At 38.0% G+C, this 11,655-nt stretch overlaps 1 protein-coding gene across 11 annotated transcripts in view; it reads left to right on the top strand.

Annotated features, from left to right (window-relative positions):
* The window catches only part of MYT1L (myelin transcription factor 1 like), a 537,379-nt gene that overhangs the window by 270,649 nt on the left and 255,075 nt on the right, over positions 1-11,655 (top strand). For all 11 annotated transcript variants that reach the window (XM_023192653.3, XM_023192656.1, XM_023192648.1 and 8 more), the window contains one exon: positions 2,385-2,530. The gene's annotated coding sequence lies outside the window, so the exon portion shown is untranslated. The remainder of the gene's footprint in view (positions 1-2,384; positions 2,531-11,655) is intronic.

The raw sequence follows: 11,655 nt of genomic DNA, 5'->3' as shown, positions 1-11,655 counted from the left end.
AGATAGATAGATAGATAGATAGATAGATAGATAGATAGATAGATAGATAGATAGATGAGAGATAGATAGATAGATAGATAGACAGACAGACACACATAGACAGATAAATAGATAGATGATAGATGAATGAATGGATGGATGGATGCGCACACACACATTTAGTAAGCAGCATCATATACCCTGCAAGGACATTTAGCCTATAGTCCATTTTTCAGTGGCTCTTAAATCTACATCTGGTAAATGACTCCCAGATGGGAATGCATCTTGGAACAAAGGTAGTCTCATCTCCAGCAATTACTCTAACTCTCCTTCCTCCAAGAGGGGTTCTCACGTTTGTGAGGGTGTCTCCTCACTCCAGAAAGCCTGAGGGACCCAGGGAAGGAACCAGGAGCATCTAAACTGGAATATTTGGACAAGCAGCCCTGATAAGAGGCTGAAGGTGCTTTGCTGTTTCACCTGGGAATGGGAAGGACACTTCTGACTCCATGATTTGTGAATGTGTGCATGGAGAAGAGAGCATGCTCCAAATAAAACCTTTCATTTTGTCCACGAATTCTGTTTTGTAGATACTTATCACTTTAATGAAAAACCTGTCCCTCTCCTGACAATGGTCAGTCATATCTGCCGCTGAGGGACTGGGACTGCAGCTGCTCCCACAGGAGTGGCCTGATGGTCTCCAGGTCTTCCTCCTTGCTACCCTTTGTGAACATTGAAGAATAGAAAAAACACTTTTCCCAAAACAACGATGGACAACGCGATGAATCTATAGAACATGCTAAAAAGCTTAAACTGATAGAGATGAATTTTTAGGATTACCAGTAGAGTAAGTCATTGTGTAAATTAATGTAATAATATTTTATGAAAGTAAAATATTATGATTGTTTTACGCATAGTACTGACAATCTATTAGAGTGGCTTTGATTATTAATGTCCAATTCTACTGTTTCTCAATCACTCATTTTGCTTTATGTTGGTTTGTTTATAATATTTATTTAAAATTGTCTATTTGGTGTCCTTCAAATGGTGAAAATTAACTTGCATTTTTATAAAGCCACTGTATTGAATACCATCCCAACCTTTCTTAGTCAATTTAGTAAGTAATATCTCAGAATGTGTTGGAAATAACTGTGCCTACTATATAAACATTAATCATAGAGGTTTATACATAAACCCCATTTTAAACACTATTTGGATGTTGCTTTATAGCCATAGCAAATAAAAAAGTTTAAATTATTACTCAAGATGTTGCATTTTGTTTTGCTTTTTAATTAATAGCATGCTCTTGTAAAATCTTTCATGTGGAAATCACAACTTATTTGCTATCCTTTGAACTGAGAAGGACAAAAATACAAACACGCATGACAACCTGCTGATATTAACTATGAAATACATGTGCAGATACATCACTTATGCTTCTGTAATTTGTCTCTACACATTTTATAATCTTAATACTTTGTAGACTCAATCATAAAAATGACTCCCTTAGTTTTATAAGAATATATTTATAGTTTTGTGTATTTTTTATATTACAAATAGTAATTTCATTAATTTTCTAAAAGGTTTTTCTATAAGGAATGTTTTATTGGAAATTAATTGGGTGTGACACAAGGTTATTGTCGCCACCATCCCTCTCATCTTATCTCCATGCATCTCATCATCTCTTATGTCTCATCTCCATGTATCTCATTTCCACGTATCTCATCTCCATATGCTCATCACGTGTCTTGTCATCTCCATGCATCTCATCATCTCCATGTGTCTCATCATCTTCATGCTTCTCACCTCCATGCACCTCATCTCCGTGCCTCTCATCATCTCTGTGTGTTCCATCTCCATGTGTCTCATCTCTATGCATCTCATATCCATGCTTCTAATCTCCATGCGTCTCATCATCTCTGTGTGTTCCATCTCCATGTGTCTCATCATCTCTTGTGTCTCATCTCCATCTGTCTCATCTCCTTGTGTCTCATCATCCCCATGGATCTCTTCCTGTGTGTCTCATTATCTCCATGTGTCTCCACGTGTCTCATCATCCCCATGTGTCTCTATGATCTCATCTACTCCATGGGTCTCATCTCTTAGTATTTCATCTCCATGTGTCTCATCACCCCCATTTGCCTTATCATCTCTGTGTATTTCATCTCCATGTGTCTCATCTCCTAGTGTTTCATCTCCGTGCATCTCATCATCTCCATGTGTGTCGTCATCCCCATGCATCTCATCCCTGTGTGTCTCATCATCTCCATGTGTCTGTGCACCCAGCCTGGCCTTATTGCCTACTTGTAGCAAATGTATTAAAGACCTAACAATCACATCCCTCAGTTAGGGTTTTGCTTTTATTATGAATATCAGCCTCATTATTCTGCCTTTTTGTTCTTCTCTAGAGTGGCCACATCTGGTGGAAGATGAAAAAAATGTAGTTATTGAATTCAATCAAGTGTTTGCATCTTTCAAACTATCAACAAAATTCCATCAAGAAAGGTTCCAGTTGGTCTCACAGACATATGGATATCCGAGGAGCCACCTAAAGGTGAGGAATTCTATGTGGTATTACTATTTTAAGCTTTACATGCAGACAGGCATTTTGCATATTTACCTTAAAATATGTTACTTTGAAAAAGCATAAATATATGTTTGTGAATGAAGCAGCATTTTATTTGATAAAGAATACAACACCTCTTGCTTTTAATAAACAATTCAATATAAAGTCAGAATGTATAATCTCTTGGCAAACATAAACTCAAGTAGCCTTCTGTTATCTAGTTGCATCACCCAAAAGAAGAATTTATAAGCATACTAATAGGCCTTGTTCACCCTTCAGCAGTCATAGAGAAGCTCCTTTGTACAAAGCCTCTTTAAAATCAGATCCCTGTGTACATTATTAGTTCTATTTTGGGATATTTCATATTTGAGGAAGTTAAGAAGGTCATTAATTATGGCCTCTTTTGCATTACCCAGGGTTCCTGTAGGTTTCTGTCAGTTACTATTGACAAACCTCCCTTGCTGCCACTGTGGGCTCTGGGAGTCATGCTTCTTGAAAAACTTCAGGTTACAGCCTTTTGTTTTCAAAATAATTGTAGTAAAATACATGTAACATGAAGTTTACCATTTTTACAGTTTTCAAATGTGTAATTAGTGATATCAAATGTATTCACATAGTGGTGCAATGGTCACCACCTGCCATCTTCAGAACTTTTTCGTTCCCTAACTGAAGCCCTGTCCCCATTAAACACTAACTCCCCAGGCCTCCCCCACACTCCCTGGGTCCCAGCAGAATGCTTTCTGTCTCTGTGAATGTGACCACTAGACTTACCTCGTGTGAGTGGCATGGTACAGTATCTGTTCTTTTGTGACTGCTCTCTTTCACTTAGCATAATGCCCTCAAGGTCCAGCCATGTCGTAGAATGGGTCAGAACATCCTTCCTTTCTAAGGCTGAATAATAGTCCACTGTACATCCGTCGGTGGACACGTGTGCTGCCTCCACCTTTCAGCTACTGTGAATTGTGCTCGTATTAGCTTGGGTGTAGAAATATATATCTGAGTCCCTGATTTCACATTTCCTGAGCATCAACCCAGAAGTGGAATTGCTGGATCATGTGGATCATATTGCATTTTAATTTGTTAAGGAAATTGCTGGATCATGTGGATCAGATTGCATTTTAATTTGTTAAGGAAATGCCACTCTTTTCCATAGTGGCTGCACCATAAAGTGGTGCATTATCACCACAGTTCACAAGGGTTCCAATTTCTCCATATCCAGGCCAATGCTTATTTTTTTCTATGGTTTTACTTTTTTGAAATAATAGATACCCTGATGGATGTGAAGTGCCATCCTATTGTGGTTTTGATTTGCATTTCCCTCATGATTGGTGATGTTGAGCATCTTTCCATGTGTTTACGGGAAATTTGCATGTCGTCTTTGGAGAAATGTCTAAGTCTTTTGCCTTAATCGGTTGTTTGTTATTGAGTTGTAGGAATTCTTATATATTACAGATATTATCTCCTTATCATATATATGATTTACAAATATCTTCTGCTGTTTCATGGGTTGCCTTTCACTTTGTTGGCAGTGTCCCTTGACACACTAGCATTTCGTTGTTTTCTTTTAAGTTTTGATGTTGTCCAATTTAGCTACTTTTTTTTAACCTATGCTTTGAGTATCACATCCAATCAATCATTGCCAAATCCAATGTCAGGAAGCCGATCCTTCCTATTTTCTTCTAAGAGTTTTATAGCTTTAGCCTTTGTGTTTAGGTTGCTAACCCATTTGGAGTTAATTTTCTTTTTACAGGTTTAAGGTAAGATTCTAACTTTATTCTTTTGCATGTGGGTATCCTCTGTGTTGAAAAGACTATCCTTGCTCCATTAAATGGTTATGGAACCCTTATCAAAAATCATTTGACCATATATGCAGGAGTTTATTTCTGGGTTCTCTATTCTGTTCCACTGGTCTGTATCTCTGTCCTTATGCCAGTACCACACTGTTTTGATTACTGTAGCTTTGTTGTAAGTTTTCAAATCAGGAAGTATGAAATGTCTAACTGTGTTCTTTTTCAATACAGTTTTGGTTATTTGGGGATCTCTTAACATTTCATATGGATCTTGGAATAGATTTATTTCTGAAAAAAAAAAAATGACCTTAAGATTTTGAGAGGGATTGCACTGAATTTGTAGATCATATGGCTAAGTTTCTTAACGAGACAGAAATAGGGTTTCTTATATTTTCTGGTAATGAATTTCTATAGGCAATTTAAGCATGTACCATGACCTTAAATAATTATTTCTGTTTGGAAAAAAAGTTCAGATTTTTACCTAGTTTTTCTGAGCCTGGTTTGATTAGTAATGAGCAATTATATAAGAATATCAAATAAAAAGTTTTCTAAAATCTGCCCCAAAGATGAAGATGTTGTATCTGTTTAGTTTCTTAAAAACTCAGCTTTGTTTTTAGGGCTTAATTATCTAGCAGTAATTTTAAAGGCTTTGTTCTCTAGCAGTAATTTCTTAGGTAGAAAGTCAACAATGGCATGGGATGTTCCACCTAATCTCAGTGATTGAACATACCCTGGCATCCAGGGCTTCATTGCTCATGACAAGAGACTAGAAGATAACCAAGCTTAGATACTTAGATGTGGTGGGCATCATCCAAGACCACCATGAATACTAACAATGTAGAGAGGCTCGGAGCACATGCTTAATACCCCAACTATGTCCATTAATAGATTATAAAACTTATCACTGATAGAGCCCTACCCCATAAGTACCAGCACTGGCAACCACGAATTTCTCCTGCAAGAAGGTGTGACTGTTATTCCCTCTTCAGAGGTCAGTAAAGGGAAGATCAGAGAGCTTAGGTGACTAACCTAAGATAACATAATTAATAAGTAGCCAAGACAGCACCTGAAGCATGCCCATGTGTCCTGGAAAGAAGGCTAGTGTACAATGTGGTGGGAAGGAATGATGTTTGAGGATCTAGACTTAGCACAAATCACGAACTCCAAGATCCTTTAATTTCACTCCTTAATTCAAGTCTATATTCAAGTCTAAGAAAAATATTTAAAAATTAGCATTAGAAATGACCTGATGAACGTTTCACTCAAAGAACAGACTTTGTTTACCACTACCCTTTTCTGTCACCAGTACTAAGTGCGTATTTATCATTCATCAGTCTCTCATTCTTTCAACAGTGCTGAGTACCTATTTTGTGCCAGGAACTCTTGTGTCTGGATGTATAAAAATAAATGAGATGCAGTCCTTGCCCTCAAAGACTTCACACATTGAACAAACATAAGGCATGGAAAGGACTAGTCTTTCCTTTGGTGCAAAATGTGTCTTATTCCTTTCTGTGTTCCCGAGCTGGGCATGTTTCCTGGGCCATATTAGGTACTTAGTCACATCTCAGTGAAGCCACAGAGGTCTGTGCAAGCTGTTGAGGAGGACACAGAAGAGATCTTAACTAGGAGCAGAGGAATCAAAGAGGACTTTGGAGAGGAGATCACCCCCAAAAGTGGATTTTTAAAGATTAGTTTATTAGATGAATAAATCTGGAAGTGGCTGGCTTGAGAGAAGAAAATACAAAACGCAGAGATAGGAAGCACCAAGTAATGGACGTGGAATACTATTCAGTTTTCATGTACAGCTGCATGTTAGGACAAAGGGCTTAGCTCCCCATGGCTTAGGTTTGGTGTTTATAAAATGAGTATAGGTACTGTCTGCATTCTGTGGCCCACAGGAGACAGAATGGGATGTGGTTCTATTTCTCCCATATCAGATGGAACGTAGAACAGGATGGTCCTCTGTAAGAAGTTGCAAACCTCCTCTCAGTCCTTGAAATTGATGACTACTTTCTTTCACTCATCTGCCCACCATCCTTTCTACCCCCAAAGTCTGATGTTACTGTATTCAATTTTCTGAATTCAATTTTAGTAGCTGTTGTGCAGTTTGTCCAACTGTAGACTCCAGGAATTATTCTGCTAGTCCTACCCTCGGATTACAACTCAGAATCAGAAACACTCATATGGAAAGGGCCTTAGCACCACCGCCACTGCAAAGCAGCAGCTGTTGCACACAACCCCAAGTCCTGCTACCTTCTGCGGCTCTCAGCTCTTCCCTCCCGTGCACTGCTCTCCCTACCATGTGTCATCTTTTCTGTCTGCAGCAGCTAGCTTCCTTTAGCATCTCCACTTAAGAAGGACTTTGGGGCTTGATCTTATGGGAGAAATAAAAATGCCATAGAACAAGATTCAGATTTAGGGCATTTTTCTGTCCTCGTGTGTCCCAATTAGCCACTGTGATTGCTGAGCCGTGAACACCTGTGGCGCCTCCGCAGCTGGTGCTCTAGGAAATCCAATTTCCCCTGAACCAGAGCCCAAAGAGAAAATCACACTCTGCATCCAATTTCCATGCTAAAGACTTTCCTTAAAATAAAATCAGTATCTGTTTCCCAAAAAACTACATGAATTGTGTTCTGAATGGTGACTATTTTAAAGAAAAGCGTATCATGTGTCCAGAAGGAGAAATCTGCTGAAATAGCTCCAACTCTATAAATCTATATTCTTTGACCCTTTGAAATAAATATATTTAAAACAGTGAACAAATGTCATAAGGTAGTCCTGTAACTGCCAATGATCACTTGTTTTTGGGCAAATCTCTACAAAAAAAATTGTTCCTTTTTTTGTAAAACAGAAGTAAATGGTCAAATGAGATGGATGTCATGAACCAAATGTAAACTAGAAAAGATGAAAATAGTTGCTAACCATTTATTAAGCATCCACTCTGTACCAAGCTTTGTTCTAAAACTACCATTCACCATGTCTCATTTCATCCTCAAAAAAAAAAAAAAAAAAAAAAAAAAAAAAAAACCCTATGAGGCTAGTACTATATATATATATATATGTTTATTTACATATATATATAAGTTTATTTTCACAATACTGATAAAGACATGCCTGGGACAGAGCAACTTATGAAGAAGAAGAGGTTTAATGAACTCACAGTTCCATGTGGCTGGGGAGGCCTCACAATCATGGCAGAAGGCGAAAGCCACGTCTTAACTGGTGCAAGGCAAGAGAGAAATGAGGGCCAAGTGAAAGGGGAAACCTCTTATAAAACCATCAGATCTCATGAGACTTATTGACTACCACGAGAACAGTGTGGGTGAATCCATCTCCATGATTCTGTTGTCTCCTACTGGGTCCCTCCCACAACATGTGGGACTTATGGGAGCTACAATTCAAGATGAGATTTGGGTGGAGACACAGACCCAAACCATGTCTGTCTGTCGGTCTATTTACCTATTGATCTATCTATATTCATAATTTATATTAGGAAAAAATTAATGTAGAGAGAAGTTTAATTTGTCTAACATTACACAGTTAATAAATGACACAGATGGGATTCAAATTTATGTCGGCATTTTAACTTCTAAGCCCGTGTTGTTAACTACTGTGAACTAACTTTCTACTATCTCTACAAAGCCATATGTAGATATTACACATTATTATTCTTCTGTCTATTTCATAACCATATATTATATATATTATACATATACATAATATATCTATGCACTTGTGTGCGTAGATAATGTACTGTGTGTATATTTATACAAAGAACTTGTGGAACTGCTAGGTTGCTGCCAAATCAAATTGTTTTGCTTTAGTGGTGCAGTGCCATTAATGTAACTTTATAGTCATCATCCTCATACATGTTTCCCCAGAAAGCAATCAAATAATTTTCAGTCTTGCTTTGTCAAGATCCTCCCTAACTTGGCGGGGTGCAGTGACTCAAGCCTATAATCCCAGCACTTTGGGAAGCCGAGACGGACAGATCACAAGGTCAGGAGATCAAGACCATCCTGGCTAACACGGTATAACCCCGTCTCTACTAAAAATACAAAAAATTAGCTGGGCATGGTGGCGGGCGCCTGTAGTCCCAGCTACTCAGGAGGCTGAGGCAGGAGAATGGTATGAACCCGGGAGGTGGAGCTTGCAGTGAGCTGAGATCATGCCACTGTACTCCAGCCTGGGCAACAGAGCAAGACTCTGTCTCAAAAAAAAAAAGAAAAGAAAAGAAAATCCTCCCTAAGTCATGGAAGAATTCTTTTCAATTGTTTTCCAAGTGATTCATTTGTGTTGCTTCTATCATAATTGCTATGATTTCATTAAAACAATGTTTACTGCAATGTGATGTTATAAAATATTATGGATAGTCAAAAATAAAATTGAGCTTTTATTTTTCTGGACTGTAGTTTAGGAAATAGTAGAAATTTGCATTTCTCATGACTTGTATTATCAAAGTCACGGACCACCACCCTATAGGAGAGTAGGATGCCAAACTACTGATCCCTGTCCTCCTATTCCGGAGTGTGGTGGAAACTGCAAATCATGGCACCTCCTTCCTCCTAACTGAGGACAAGTGCCTGAAGTCAGGGGACACATTGATGTAAGCAAAGTTGGAAAGGAGGCTATGTGGTTCAGGGCCACGGACCACTTAGGGGGATTCAGATCTAAGGGGCAGTCAGATATTGTTAAGGGATTTAGATACCAGAGGTCCACCTAGGAGGATGGGAGGCAGGGGATTGCCAGAGATGCGTTTCTCTTTGCTTTTCTGAGAGTCCTGCTGTAGTTAGTGGAGTCAGCACATGGACTACCTACCTCTGGTGTGTGGCACAACCTTATCGCTCCTTCTGGGGCTGTGTGAGCTGAGGTGTCCCAGCAGTGTCCAGTGCCCCACAGGTTCATGGAAGCTTCACACAAAGGGATTTTCCACACGAGAGTTCCTAAGCTTGAATGCCCTTGTTCCCGTTTCCCCTTGGAACAGAAGTAGGAAACTTTCTAAGCCTGAAGTTGCCAAGCAAGCACAACATTTTTCTGGAGCTACACAAATTCACATAAATCTCAGGAAGAGGTATCAGTTTCTGACCTCATCAGAATTCTTTTATAAGTGTTTTTTTTTTTTTTTTTTTTTTTCTGCTCAGGGCAGAAGGGATTGGAAGACTGTGGAGTGGGCTAAAGTGGTTCCTCAGATTACTGGCACTAATGGTTTTGAACATCAGACTAATCAGGCTCTATCCCCCCTTCACAAAATGAGAAACAGACACACGGATAGAGCAGGTGATTGGTGCACAGTATCTGCATTAAGGCCAGGTCTGTGCCTCCAAGAGGCTCACAGTCCAAGGTCTGACACACTCCACAGTTTACTGGGGTAGCCCCATGTCTTGAAGGAGGTACCTCTAAAAATTCCCTGGAGATAATCTTTCTTCTAGAAACCTGGAATGAAATTTGTGTTCCGCATCCTTTGCTGGGAAATGGTACTGTGGTGGTTTAAGCTGGATACTTTTTTCACTGTTTTCGTATTTTCTCCTTAGTAGTAGTTTACATTATTTCCTTGAGTTCTAATTTTAAAACGATTATATACCATCGTATTCATAAAAATTTACTGTTGTTAGTATGTTTGGAGAAGCATATCGTATTTAAATAACTAGCAGCATCTTCCATTTAAGCTAGTATGTAGACTTCGTTGTCTGCTTAAGTCAATAATCCTTCTTAAATGTAGTTAGCCAAATTTTTATCGTGGAAAATCAGTATTGAGCTTTTAAATTTTCTTCCAAAAATAGAAATGTGTGACTTTATTCAATATGCTAAGCCTCGAACAATGTATCTTCCAGAGAATATTAATGTTTAGTAATACATAATCTTTCTTTTCACTTGTGAAGGAGAATTTTCATGTACCCACATTCCATAGAAGGTTCTAGAATGGCCATTGGGGGTAGACTTTGTTAGGTGAAGCAATTCTTCTCAGATGTATCATTTTCATTAGTCTTGTGGACATATTCTAATTTGACCAGGATAAAAATCATGTTAGTGTTAATATCATAGGTATCTTTCATAAATAAAAAAATCCAGTGTAAAATCTGTGGGTGGGAATTAATAGCATCTGACCAAGTGAAATGAAGATCATATTTAGGTCCCATGTAAGACATTAAACTTAAACGTAGATACTGCAGAAATGAAATGAATAAATCTTGCTGAGTCAAAAGAACTTTCAAGACAATGTAGAAAGGTGGAAATTTTAGTGCAGGTATTGCTTTAATATCATACCAATAAATAAATAAGAAATTACTTCACTAAAATATAGCATAAATGGGTAAAATTAGTGACTTATTAACATATTACATTTAACAAATAAAAATATTAACTAAAAATGAGCAAAGGATATGGAAGACAATTCAGAGGAGATAAAAATGAATTTGACATTAGAAAAGCTGCTCAAACTCATGACACCATGACTTCCAAGTGGAGTCACTAAGTCATGGCTCTCTTTCCTTCTCAGTGAACAGTAGTCAGGCATGCCAATAGCAAACTATTGGAGAGTATGGGTTATAGATGATAATTAGTAATATCAATGAAGCTCAGAAAGGGTGTATCCTCTGTACTAGTAATTCCACTTCTAGATATTTAGTGTACAAATATTCACACACAGGAGAGCAAAGTTGCATTTATAAATAGACAGCCAGTGCAGAAGCCAAAAGCAAGACCTCTGACCGCACTTGCAGAACCAAGTGTGGCTTCACCCTGGACAAGCTACTGGTCTCTACCTGCTGTGGTTTCCTTTTGTGTATGCCAGGAATAATCACAGTATTTATACCTAAGAGAGTCATGGTAAACATTGATGGAATGAGTCAAAATGGCACTTGTTGCATAGCAAGCATTTTTGTATTAGAAATGTTGGCTATTTTTATTGCATTCATTATAAGTCTTGTTTATAAGAACAAGATTCTGAAACGACTTAACTATTCATCCATAGGAGATGGGTGAAATAAATCATGCTACATTCATGTAATGGAGCATGATACATTTATTTTTTAATGAAGGAGATTATATAAACCTAGCCCAAGATATAATATTAAACAAAATTTGCAGGGTGAAAAAACCATGCATGTAATGTTATGATTTGTGTGTTTTAAAAAGCATGACAAGCATAGATGCTTGTCAATGCATTGAACTTCAGAAGAAGACCACAGGACAGGTTGTCCCAGAGGGAGGGAATTGGGTGCCCGGGAAGAAAAATTACTTTTCATAGTATATCTCTTGAATCCTTAAGAATGCTGTGCCATGCATATGTACATTCCTTTTTAAAATAAATTATTCATGTTTATA

Source organism: Piliocolobus tephrosceles, chromosome 15, assembly GCF_002776525.5.
Source record: "Piliocolobus tephrosceles isolate RC106 chromosome 15, ASM277652v3, whole genome shotgun sequence".
In the NCBI taxonomy this organism is placed as follows: Eukaryota; Metazoa; Chordata; class Mammalia; order Primates; family Cercopithecidae; genus Piliocolobus; species Piliocolobus tephrosceles.
This window is presented reverse-complemented; position numbering and strand designations above follow the sequence as displayed.